This window comes from Rhinoderma darwinii, chromosome 8, assembly GCF_050947455.1.
Source record: "Rhinoderma darwinii isolate aRhiDar2 chromosome 8, aRhiDar2.hap1, whole genome shotgun sequence".
Taxonomy (NCBI): domain Eukaryota; kingdom Metazoa; phylum Chordata; class Amphibia; order Anura; family Rhinodermatidae; genus Rhinoderma; species Rhinoderma darwinii.
This window is the reverse complement of record NC_134694.1, coordinates 88,259,030-88,270,548: the sequence shown is the minus strand read 5'-3', so window position 1 is coordinate 88,270,548 and position 11,519 is coordinate 88,259,030. Positions and strand designations below refer to the sequence as shown.

Below are 11,519 nucleotides of genomic sequence, written 5' to 3'. Positions count from 1 at the left end.
AGAACTTTGTTTTTCAGACTTGAAAATATATCTAATTCTGGCTGCATGTAGCCACCACTGGGGAGCGCTAACTGCACAATTAATTCTATAGCTAATATTAAAATCAATGGGAGCTATATAAATCTGTATGCAGTGAGCTCCCCCTATTGGCAGATGCAGATATGCAGTTCAGGGCTGAGCCCCACTCCCACCCCTAACCCTATAGCTGTTCTGTGCCCTAATTTAGGTACACCATGGGAGGCAATTAAAATGAATACAATTGTGTGAAAATATAGCACAATTTACAAGGGCTGCTATAGTGAGCCAGTTGAGTAACTTGAATTGCACAAAAGTTTACATGACAACTATGCTGCAAGTCATTGAAAAAAACATGCTTTAATTACTCTTATCTATATACAGTTATATAAAAGCGAGTTCATTGCACAGATCCAGTCCAAAATTACCAGTTATTTTACAGCTACAATAAATCTCAAAGAAGGAGTCACACACTCATTTTCTTTATTTTACCTTCTGCAGCATGTTGGCCGCATTGATTAAAAACCTTTACTGTGATTTCACAGTTGCATGGCAATTGGTTTGGACATATAACTTGATAGAATTTTATGTCACCATTCATAATGTAATTTATTCTTCAATCAGTAGGAATAGATCAAATATAGCATCACATCAATTGAAGTTACAATAACTTTAAATTGCATTTTGCCGTAGCTGGTTTCTGATCCCCATATGGCTCCGGTCGTCACTTTTCTATCCCTGAGTGCCAGTAATACAGCGACAGATTTTCCTGTGTAAAAGGAGGGGAAAAAAAGATATACTGTAATACAAATGAAAGAACACAGAACTCTCTGTTCTTACTACTGAATACAAAAAGACACTTTCTAGATCAGCACATTTTTATTCTCTAATAAATTATACATTTGTACGGGTGTTGGAAATAATTCCCTTGCTTAAAGGGGTTTTTACTGCTTATTTGGCCAGTAATGGAGTTATCTGTAAATATTTATACATATGCAGAAGGAGGTGTAGATGGCGTTCCAGGACGAAGGAGTGGCCAGTCCAGCCTGTATACTTATGTTATGCAGTTATTCTGCGCAGTAATTTAAGTATGATGATGGTTGACTTGCTGGCTATTCTAAATTGTTGGCATGATCACCATTTTGCCTGCATTCCTGTCCTGTAACATGAGCAGGGCGACACAGCGTCCTGATGCTGGGGTGGCGCCTGCACTATAAAATTGTGGTGGTCCCACCAGTGAGATTTAGTTTTCGGGTAGAAAAGGAGGAATCCAGGCGGTGGCGTAGCTAAAGGCTCTTGGACCTTGGTTTAAAAGTTCAGCTTGTGCCCATACACCGATAGATCCTAACTGACTCATAGACACATTAATTTACTTCCAACCCTTCACAGACAGGCCAGCCATCAATTGTTGAAATAGTCAACAGCCACAATACCCCTTCGTAACAGCATCTGCTGCGACCCCTATAAATACTCCACTTACCTTAAAGTTCACTCTAGCCTTTCCCAGCCTCTCCTAGCAGCAAAACATGGGAGTTTCACCTACAACAATATAAAAGTAGAGAAGTGACTATGCAGATTTTACCAATAGTTATTACCAATGGTCGGAGCGCTATTCTTTTGGCCTGCTAAGTAGAAGTCTGGTGGTGGAGCAGGCATGTTTATTTCCACGTTAGGCTCTAGCTTGTTTGGTGTTCTGTGCAGTATTCTCTTTGGATGTCCCTTTCCTTATGGTGGATTTTATAGTGCACAAATAAGACAATCATACATTGTCCAAATAACACTACCCCATCAATGAACTAAGCATTTCATACATCTGTACTTCCATACGTTTGGGCACCAAGTGCAGGATTAAGGTTGCAAGCTCTTAATGCAGAATCCATCAGGTCTGGTGGTACCCCTTCAATAGTGATGGGTGATGTACCCTGTCTGACCCTACAGGTCACACACCTTTCAAGTGGCTTTCCCATAATCATCATTTAGCCTATTGCTATCTCCGGCAGCCCCATAGATAGCAAATGGAGTGGTGCCCAAATATGCGCAGTACAACTTCATTCACATAGGATGCTTTTCTCGGAATCAGTGGGGTTCCCAGCGGTCAGACCCCAAAAGATTGGATATTTATCACCTTTTCTGTGGATAGGTGATAAATGATGATTATGGAAATACCCCTTTAAGGACGGCCCTGTTTATTACCATAGCTAGAGGAGGATAAGCAGCACGCTAAACCTTATTTACTCCACTAGCAGAAATAGATGGACAGTAGGATTGCCCTCATACACATTAGATTGTCGTCATAAGCCTGTTGACATCAGTGTGATCTGCCAACAATACAGAATGTTATCCATGCGTTATAACACACTGTTATTGGGGAAGGCGTCCCCACCATTTATTTTTTTTGCCCGGAGACCACCACTAACCTTGAACAAGCCCTCTATGCTTCCTATAATCAGCAATATTTATTATTTTAACATAAAATGCTCAGATGGTTTTTATCATTTTGTCATGCCCATTTAATTCCTTGTGTCATTGTACTGAATTATTTTCATAAATATTTTTAGACAAAAAGGCTGAACAAAATAAATAGTTACAAATCCACAAATGAGAAGAGTTCTCTTGATTACGTTTTCCAAACGAGAAACATGTGCATTGCTCCTTTTTTGGCCAAGCATGACCCTCCTGTTATCTATTACATGTTAAATAATCACAGACCTGCTTCCTGTTTGACTGGATTTTGCCAGTGAAGTTGCACAGACATTGCTCAAACCTAATGCACTGGTTACCATATGCAGGAGCTTTCTCCTCCTAGACTCAACAATGGTCAATAGGATGATTGATCAAGACTGGAAACAGATTACTATGATGAATAAAGAAGATTAGACAAGCGAGCTGACCTCATTTTATTGACTCTGGTGTAATGTCACTCTAAAAACATCTACGTAAACCTATGTTCATTTTGTTATTTCTGGTGCAATTTCTTGACCGTGAAATCTCAATAGCATAAAATTCATGTTTATATAGTATCTGTGTATTTTTAAACTTTATACAATAAATCTTTAAAAATTGACCTACTACCACATATTTATTAGAAACCTGCAGCATAAATGATTTGAGTTTTCTTAATATTCTCGATACGGTTATGGTTCTCCTCTAACACAGAGCACAGTTGCCTGTTTCCAATACTAGGGTGGCAATTTGTACGTGTCTCCTATTCAGTTTAGGCTGAACATACCAAGGCCTTTTTTCTCATGGATTCATACCGAATATGAGAAAAAAAAGTGCCATGCTCCAGCGCATGCCGTATTACGGAACTACTGCTTTTATAGGAGAATACAGTGCCTCGCAGAGGCACAATATCGCAAGAAAATGAATGCCTATGTGTCCGTAAAATGAGCCAGTGCTCCACCCTACAAGGTATAGACTTGCCATATGCATAAGCCATTGAAGTACCCATACATTCAAGCTGTGGACCATCAAATAGTTTTAGACTTTACAACGACAAACAGAGTCCTTACAGGTCGTATTCTCCTTTTAGTAGCAATGCTGCATGATCTATGAACCCTTAGAACGCATTGAAGTATGGAAAACTTTCTGAAGCAAATCTTAATACTCAGAATCTATCTGACCAGGGACATCGCTAGGATATAACTAAGCATCAAATATTTTTATTTGCTGCCACAAACCCAATCCATATGTTACAATTACTTGTTAATGGTCTGTAGTTATGTTCATGTGCTAAACTTTCCCACATAAAGTTGTGAATACCGCTGCACAGAAAAGCCAAGGATAAACTAAGAAAAAAAAAAGAAAATATGTTAATTATGTCATTTTTTCTGTAACTTTTTTTGAATTCCTTTTTTAAGCACCTTAACATTAGTCATTAAGTCAAGCCACAATCCTTTACCTAAGTTGACATTTATTTGAGGTCAATAAGAATAAAAAAATTTTGCACTGCATAACTCTCACTGCTCAAGTAGAAAAAAAAAATGTATTTAGCATCTTAAAAATCAGATAATAGAATTTTTATCAAAAACTTCTGTTGGATATTTGAAAAATATCAGGTTTAATAATCCACAGGCAAAATCTTTTAGCCTTAAGGAACACACATTAATAAATACAAAACCATTATTATCCAATATCATTTTTTAACAACTAAAAAAAAGCCAAGGTTAATTCGATAAATCTTTCTTAAGCAGCCCAGGGGGACTCATATAATCAAGTGAAATTCAAAAATGACCTCAATTATATTAACACCGATTTAAATAACTCACGCATCTGAAAACAAATTCCATTCCTAGCCCTAATGACATTTTTCTGTAAGTGATTAAAAAATAGGAAATTAGTTTTGATGTCTAACACACATCAAGTGAATTGCTTTTCCATCAATAACACTTACTGCACCACAAATATAACTGGTTCATTTTACAACATGTATAGGCAACCTGTGGCTTTCCAGCTGTTATTAAACTACCAGAACTAGAACCTCTATGGAATATGATTAACCAATTAAAAAATAATAAGGTGAGTACTTAGAAAGCTTCACTGCACTGCACATTCTTCAATACCATCAATCACAACTGACAGTCTTCTGTACAATGACAACGAATGACAATAGGAGACACAGTACACACTGACAACACAGCAATTAGTAAGTGTATGACAAGTCTACTGCTCTACTAATGCTGAATTTGTGTATTGATGAACTTGCCGGTGACAGTAGAAGCTTGAGTTGAGACTATATTGATCTTACATTTCTTCTTCTCAGTTATTCTATTCCTATCACATATATAATATATTCCTCAAAACACCAACAATAAAGAGAACTCATGTCAAGTTAATCAAGGGTAAACATAACATAGTAACATACCCTTCCATTGCTATATAGCTATGCAGTGGTGGTGCCAGATTAGGTTAAGGCTTACCTCATATACAATGGAAATAATGAGGCGAGATAGAAAAAAAATGTTCCAGTCTGGTGATAAAGCTGAATCAACCAGAATCTCATTCTCATATTTACTAAAGGCCTATATATATATATATATATATATATATATATATATATATATATGACTGAATTGAATGTATGGAAAGCAGCATAAGTAACACAAAAGATAAGAAGAGGGAGGTTAAAGCAACCCTTCAGTTCACAGTAAAAATTTCAGTATACATGCTGAATGGATTGTTAATATACCTGGTGCCCTTCTTTTCAATGTTGCTGCTATTCCTAGTCCCTTCTTTATGTAAGTAAAAAATGTCCACCAGCATCTTAGACTACTTATCCACAGTGTGCTACAGTAGTCTGAGACACGCCGCCCTGCTCTCGGAACTAATGATCATCAATGCTGGTCCATGTGAGATCAGGGAGTCGTGTCTCAGACTTCCGAAGCACATTGTGCATATGGTAGTCTGAGAAGAGGGCAACCATTTACATACACGAAGAGAGGGCTGGAAATGGGAGGAACCGCAGCAGCAACATTAGTAAGGTGGGCATCAGGTATGTGAACCATATACAGTGGAGGAAATAAGTATTTGATCCCTTGCTGATTTTGTAAGTTTGCCCACTGTCAAAGTCATGAACAGTCTAGAATTTTTAGGCTAGGTTAATTTTACCAGTGAGAGATAGATTATATAAAAAAAAATTAAGACAATCACATTGTCAAAATTATATATATTTATTTGCATTGTGCACAGAGAAATAAGTATTTGATCCCCTACCAACCATTAAGAGTTCAGCCTCCTCCAGACCAGTTACACGCTCCAAATCAACTTGGTGCCTGCATTAAAGACAGCTGTCTTAAATGGTCACCTGTATAAAATACTCCTGTCCACAGACTCAATTAATCAGTCTGACTCTAACCTCTACAACATGGGCAAGACCAAAGAGCTTTCTAAGGATGTCAGGGACAAGATCATAGACCTGCACAAGGCTGGAATGGGCTACAAAACCATAAGTAAGACGCTGGGTGAGAAGGAGACAACTGTTGGTGCAATAGTAAGAAAATGGAAGACATACAAAATGACTGTCAATCGACATCGATCTGGGGCTCCATGCAAAATCTCACCTCGTGGGGTATCCTTGATCATGAGGAAGGTGAGAGCTCAGCCGAAAACTACACGGGGGGAACTTGTTAATGATCTCAAGGCAGCTGGGACCACAGTCACCAAGAAAATCATTGGTAACACATTACGCCGTAATGGATTAAAATCCTGCAGTGCCCGCAGGTTCCCCCTGCTCAAGAAGGCACATGTACAGGCCCGTCTGAAGTTTGCAAATGAACATCTGGATGATTCTGAGAGTGATTGGGAGAAGGTGCTGTGGTCAGATGAGACTAAAATTGAGCTCTTTGGCATTAACAAAACTCGCCGTTTTTGGAGGAAGAGAAATGCTGCCTATGACGCAAAGAACACCGTCCCCACTGTCAAGCATGGAAGTGGAAACATTATGTTTTGGGGGTGTTTCTCTGCTAAGGGCACAGGACTACTTCACCGCATCAATGGGAGAATGGATGGAGCCATGTAACGTCAAATCCTGAGTGACAACCTCCTTCCCTCCACCAGGACATTAAAAATGGCTCGTGGCTGGGTCTTCCAGCACGACAATTACCCGAAACACACAGCCAAGGCAACAAAGGAGTGGCTCAAAAAGAAGCACATTAAGGTCATGGAGTGGCCTAGCCAGTCTCCAGACCTTAAACCCATCGAAAACTTATGGAGGGAGCTGAAGATCCGAGTTGCCAAGCGACAGCCTTGAAATCTTAATGATTTACAGATGATCTGCAAAGAGGAGTGGGCCAAAATTCCATCGAACATGTGTGCAAACCTCATCATCAACTACTAAAAATGTCTGACTGATGTGCTTGCCAACAAGGGTTTTGCCACCAAGTATTAAGTCTTGTTTGCCAAAGGGATCAAATACTTATTTCTCTGTGCACAATGCAAATAAATATATATAATTTTGACAATGTGATTTTTTTAAATTTTTTTTATATAATCTATCTCTCACTGGTAAAATTAACCTAGCCTGAAAATTCTAGAATGTCCATGTCTTTGACAGTGGGCAAACTTACAAAATCAGCAAGGGATCAAATACTTATTTCCTTCACTGTATTCTACATGTATAGTGAAGTTTTTACTGTCAACCGGAAGGTCAATTTAATAAGCCACTACAGCATACAAAAAACATCAAGTCACAAACATTAAGTATAAAGAAATATATTAACGAGTTCAGGACAGCCCACCATATATGTATGGCGGGCGGTCCTGGCCCTTAAAGCCTGCGCCATAGTATATTATATAGACTTTAGAGAGAGATAGGAGTCAATCAGTGTCAGTGTGTTAGGCAGGCAGCCATTGCTGTGAGTGAGTGCTGCGGCAGCTATACAATTCTTCCATTAATTTGTGAATCACCAATCTTCATAACATCATTTACAAATCTTCTTCAATATTATTAATTCTGGTGCTGATAGCGTGCCTCTGCCTGCTGATACAGACGTCATGGAGCACTTGTTAAAAAGTTATTGCTTCTTCTGATACCACCGTGTGTGTACAAACACCAGCAGGCATCTGCCCCCAAAAAGGGAACATTTTTTAACCATCTTTTCATTTTAAAAAGCATAAAAAAATTAGACAGTGTAGTGTGTTTTTAAAAATGCTGGTTATTACCACCAGCTACTATCTATTTACCATAGCCATATATGTTGCAGTCACTTTGACATTACTAATGTTGTATTGGCATTAAAGAGCTTGAAAGTGGTTGGATATAGTCCCAGAAGACCTTCTAGTGTTATACACGACTTTTCAGGGCAATTGTGGCACTATCAATTAGTGACAAATTTATTCAAACCGAATAGAGTCTGATGGTCGGTTCAATAGATTCAGGCCAGAAACTAATTTTGGGAAATACGCTCATCTCTGCTAGTCACTAGGTAACTACTGAAATCATGTGCTGTTTGCAAGCGTTGATAGCCATTTGTAGTCAAATTGGGTAGAACTCACGGCATTCCTATAGATATGACAGTTGAGCAAGTTTTCCAAACTGGCCATGTATCCCGCACGTAAGGTAACATATTCTCATAGCTTCATGGTCTAATTGCCCCAGTAACATAAAACCTCCAACACATGTTGTGTTTCAAAAAGCCTAATTTTATAGTAAAAATAAAAATTTATTACTTTTACCAGGTTATCTTCATATTTTTTTACATCTCTCATCTGCACTGTCATATCCAATAAAATTAAACTGCTAGATTCTTTCTATTTATGCAAATCACATTTTAACAATGTATTTTAGGGACCTTCGCAGATTCATTTTTAATGCAGAATGGAAAATCCTCAGGCACAAACATAAAATGTATGCATAAAAATATAAGCGGGGATATATCACATAAGGTATATCTTTTGTACAGACAGTCAGCTCAGTTTCAAAAAGTATTAAAATTAATGCAGTTTGATGACAAAAAGGTCTTCTGTATAAGACTGTTACATGCACTAATGAAATTAATTATGTAACAGTGGAAGTTTTAGCAACACAATGTAGGAACTGTAAAAAAGGAAAGATTATTTATCTCAAATAATAAAGAATGAAGCCCCATCTCTTAGAAGGTACAAGAAGGGAGAATTTACCTCTGGCACGTACACAGGATTTGGTCTGAAGAGCTTCATGTGTATGGTTATGTGGCACGCACACACATTTAAATAGATGCACACCCATTTAATAGACACAGTCAGTGCCCTCATTATAAAGTGGATAAATAATGTCATCGCACATTGTATATACATTATGCTGCCATACAGTACACATAACTAATGTCACCATACAGTACACATAAATAATGCTGTCATAGTGTACAAAGATATAATGCCAACATACAGTGCATAAACTGCATGCCTGTATAGGTGGTTGTCTGGGGTGATGAAGTGATTAGTGTAACTGTCATTTTTTAAATATATTTAAATAGATCTTAAAGGGAACCTGTCACCAGCATTTCACCTATTGAACTCTACTCACCCCTCGCTGGCCGCTGTTGTCAAAAGTTCCCTTCGACTAAACTACTCCTCTGACCGTAAATAATCCGGCAGTCTCGTTCGTTCCTGTTCTTATGCCTGCACACCGCCGAAAGCTGACCCACCCTGAATGCTGTCAATAAAAAGTAAGCCATCAATCAAAAGTAAGGAGGCGGGGTTAACTCGGAAAGACTTGAGAAATCACAATATGACTCTTTTCAAACGAAGATATGACTCTCATATGCTTATTAGCATACGGCACAGGAACACTAAAAACTGAATACTAAAGGTACAGAGTCTACTTAGAAGATAATTATAGGTTACATAAAAATGATTTTTCACCCACTACCACCAGGTATTGCTGGTTTAATAGATGAAATGATGGTGACAAGTTCCCTTTAAGTTAAGTGCTGAATTACTTTTATAGGGGTCAGAGATTTCTCCAAATCCACTTTTTAATTCTTTTCACACAGTTGATAAACACAAGTGATAAAACGCTGTCTGCCTTCAGAGTTATATATTTATATAATTATTTTTCTATATATATATCTTATGAGGAGAAAGGGACATGTTCCCCACCTTCCATTGAGAAATATTATTTTTCATCACAATCCTTATCAAAATGTATATCCAACGTAGAAAAATAGAGAGTAAAATTATAATAGACAATGTTTCACATCAAACATTAAATATTAAAAATGATAGTGAAAGTCTATTCCGAATCAATAATAAATAAGGATTATACTAATACCATGTAAGAAAAAAGGCAATAGTCCAAGTACACACTATTTATCAAAATGCTGTATGGCACTATTTTTAGATTGTTTGCATTATTTATCTGGGCACTGCAAGCATTATTTATCTGGGCACTGCTTGGCAATATTAAACTGGGTGCTGAATGTACTAGTTATCTAGGTGTTTATTATCTCACCTGTCTGGAAATATCTATTTTGGATGCTGTGAAACTTATTTATCTGGATGCAGTATGCATTATTTATCTGTATATTGTATTGAATGTATACCTAGGCACCGAAGCATACTATCTGGGTACTATTAATATATTTGGCATATGGAATATCTTGAGTATTAGATTGTTCTTTTATTAGATGTATAGGCATGGCCAAAATATTTTGGGTGTGTTGCACATGCGGCTTACAAGAAGAAATAACACCGTAAGTATACCTTTGTTGGTCAAGGTATGAAACACGTTAAAAATGTAAACCCCATCCCTGGGTAGATCCATTATCAGAAATCACAAGATAAGAGGAAAGATTTAGCGAGACATTCTGTATTGACATTCCTCAGCATTTGCAAAGATTGCCAGCAGGTTTCTTCTTCAATCAATGAATGTCCAATGTGGATTGTCTATGACTAAGTAACTGTTCTGTACTGCTGCTTTGGGAGGAGAATAATGAAGTATTTTTTCAATGGAAAGCTGCTGCTGGAGTGTTATGGTCATATACAGTATATAATATATGATCTCTCCTGTACTATTGTCCTCATGTTCACTATTAATTGGTGGCAAGTGACAATACATGCATTTTTCAACAAACTTTTTTTGATATCATGGTACATCTGAGGAACATTTAACCAGCAAAAATAAAATCATGATGCGATTCCGTAGTGTGGACACATGGCTGCTACAAATGTTCTGAAGCCAGCACTGGTCACAGCAGACTTCTGGCACATGACCAGTTATAGAATGGAGCCCTCTGTTTTATATTATGCCTGTTGTCATAGTTAAAGTAGACACCATTCTGTTTTTTGCACACATTAAGAAATGTCTGCTTTAAAGACAATTTGTAATTTACAGTATTTAAAAATATGAAGGATTAAGCATTGCATTTCTACATTGAAGAGAAGATTTGTTACATCCAGGAGACATGATAGGCAGCCTTTTTCTTTTCCCTAAACATTCCAACAATAAGTTAAAAGGAAATTTCAACTACCTGGCATTAAATGTGGGCTTCTAAGTAATAAGAAAAAGGTCAACTTTCAACAGCAGCATCAGCCGAGACTAAGACATAGCAGTGACTGGTGAATGGGGTGCTGGCCACTGGGCTCATGATGAAGAATGATGAATGGTATTTATTTATATCTCTCCTTATTGTTCCTGAGATAGATCTATATGCTACTGGCCACTTCAGCATCATGCCTTACTGCAATAGCTAAAAACAACATAAATAGAGAAGGTTCCTAGATGGCTCAATTTCTTTTACCTCTATGTACATGTGACTTGAAGGGGTTTTCCAGTCATAAGAAATTGATGGCCTGTCCTCAGGATAATCAATATCTAATGGGAGAAGGCTGTAATACTGTGAATCGCTGCTACAAGTGTGTCGGCGATTCACAGTACGAACAGTGACAGTAATGACGGGGAACAGTGCTTATACGAGTACCGCGGCTTCTTCAAAACAGCTGATCAGCGGGGATTCCAGGACTCGCACCCCAACCAATCAAATATTGATGGCCTAACCTGAGGTACATGCGACTTTTTTATTTTCATA

The 11,519-nt window shown here is 37.8% G+C and overlaps 1 long non-coding RNA gene across 1 annotated transcript; it reads right to left on the bottom strand.

Annotated features, from left to right (window-relative positions):
• Positions 1-611: 611 nt before the first annotated feature.
• LOC142658757 (uncharacterized) lies at positions 612-9,129 on the bottom strand. The gene is made up of 3 exons (XR_012850169.1): positions 9,017-9,129; positions 1,496-1,554; positions 612-784 (listed from the first exon to the last, which is right to left on the bottom strand). It is a non-coding gene; the product is annotated as an uncharacterized LOC142658757 (long non-coding RNA).
• Positions 9,130-11,519: the final 2,390 nt, after the last annotated feature.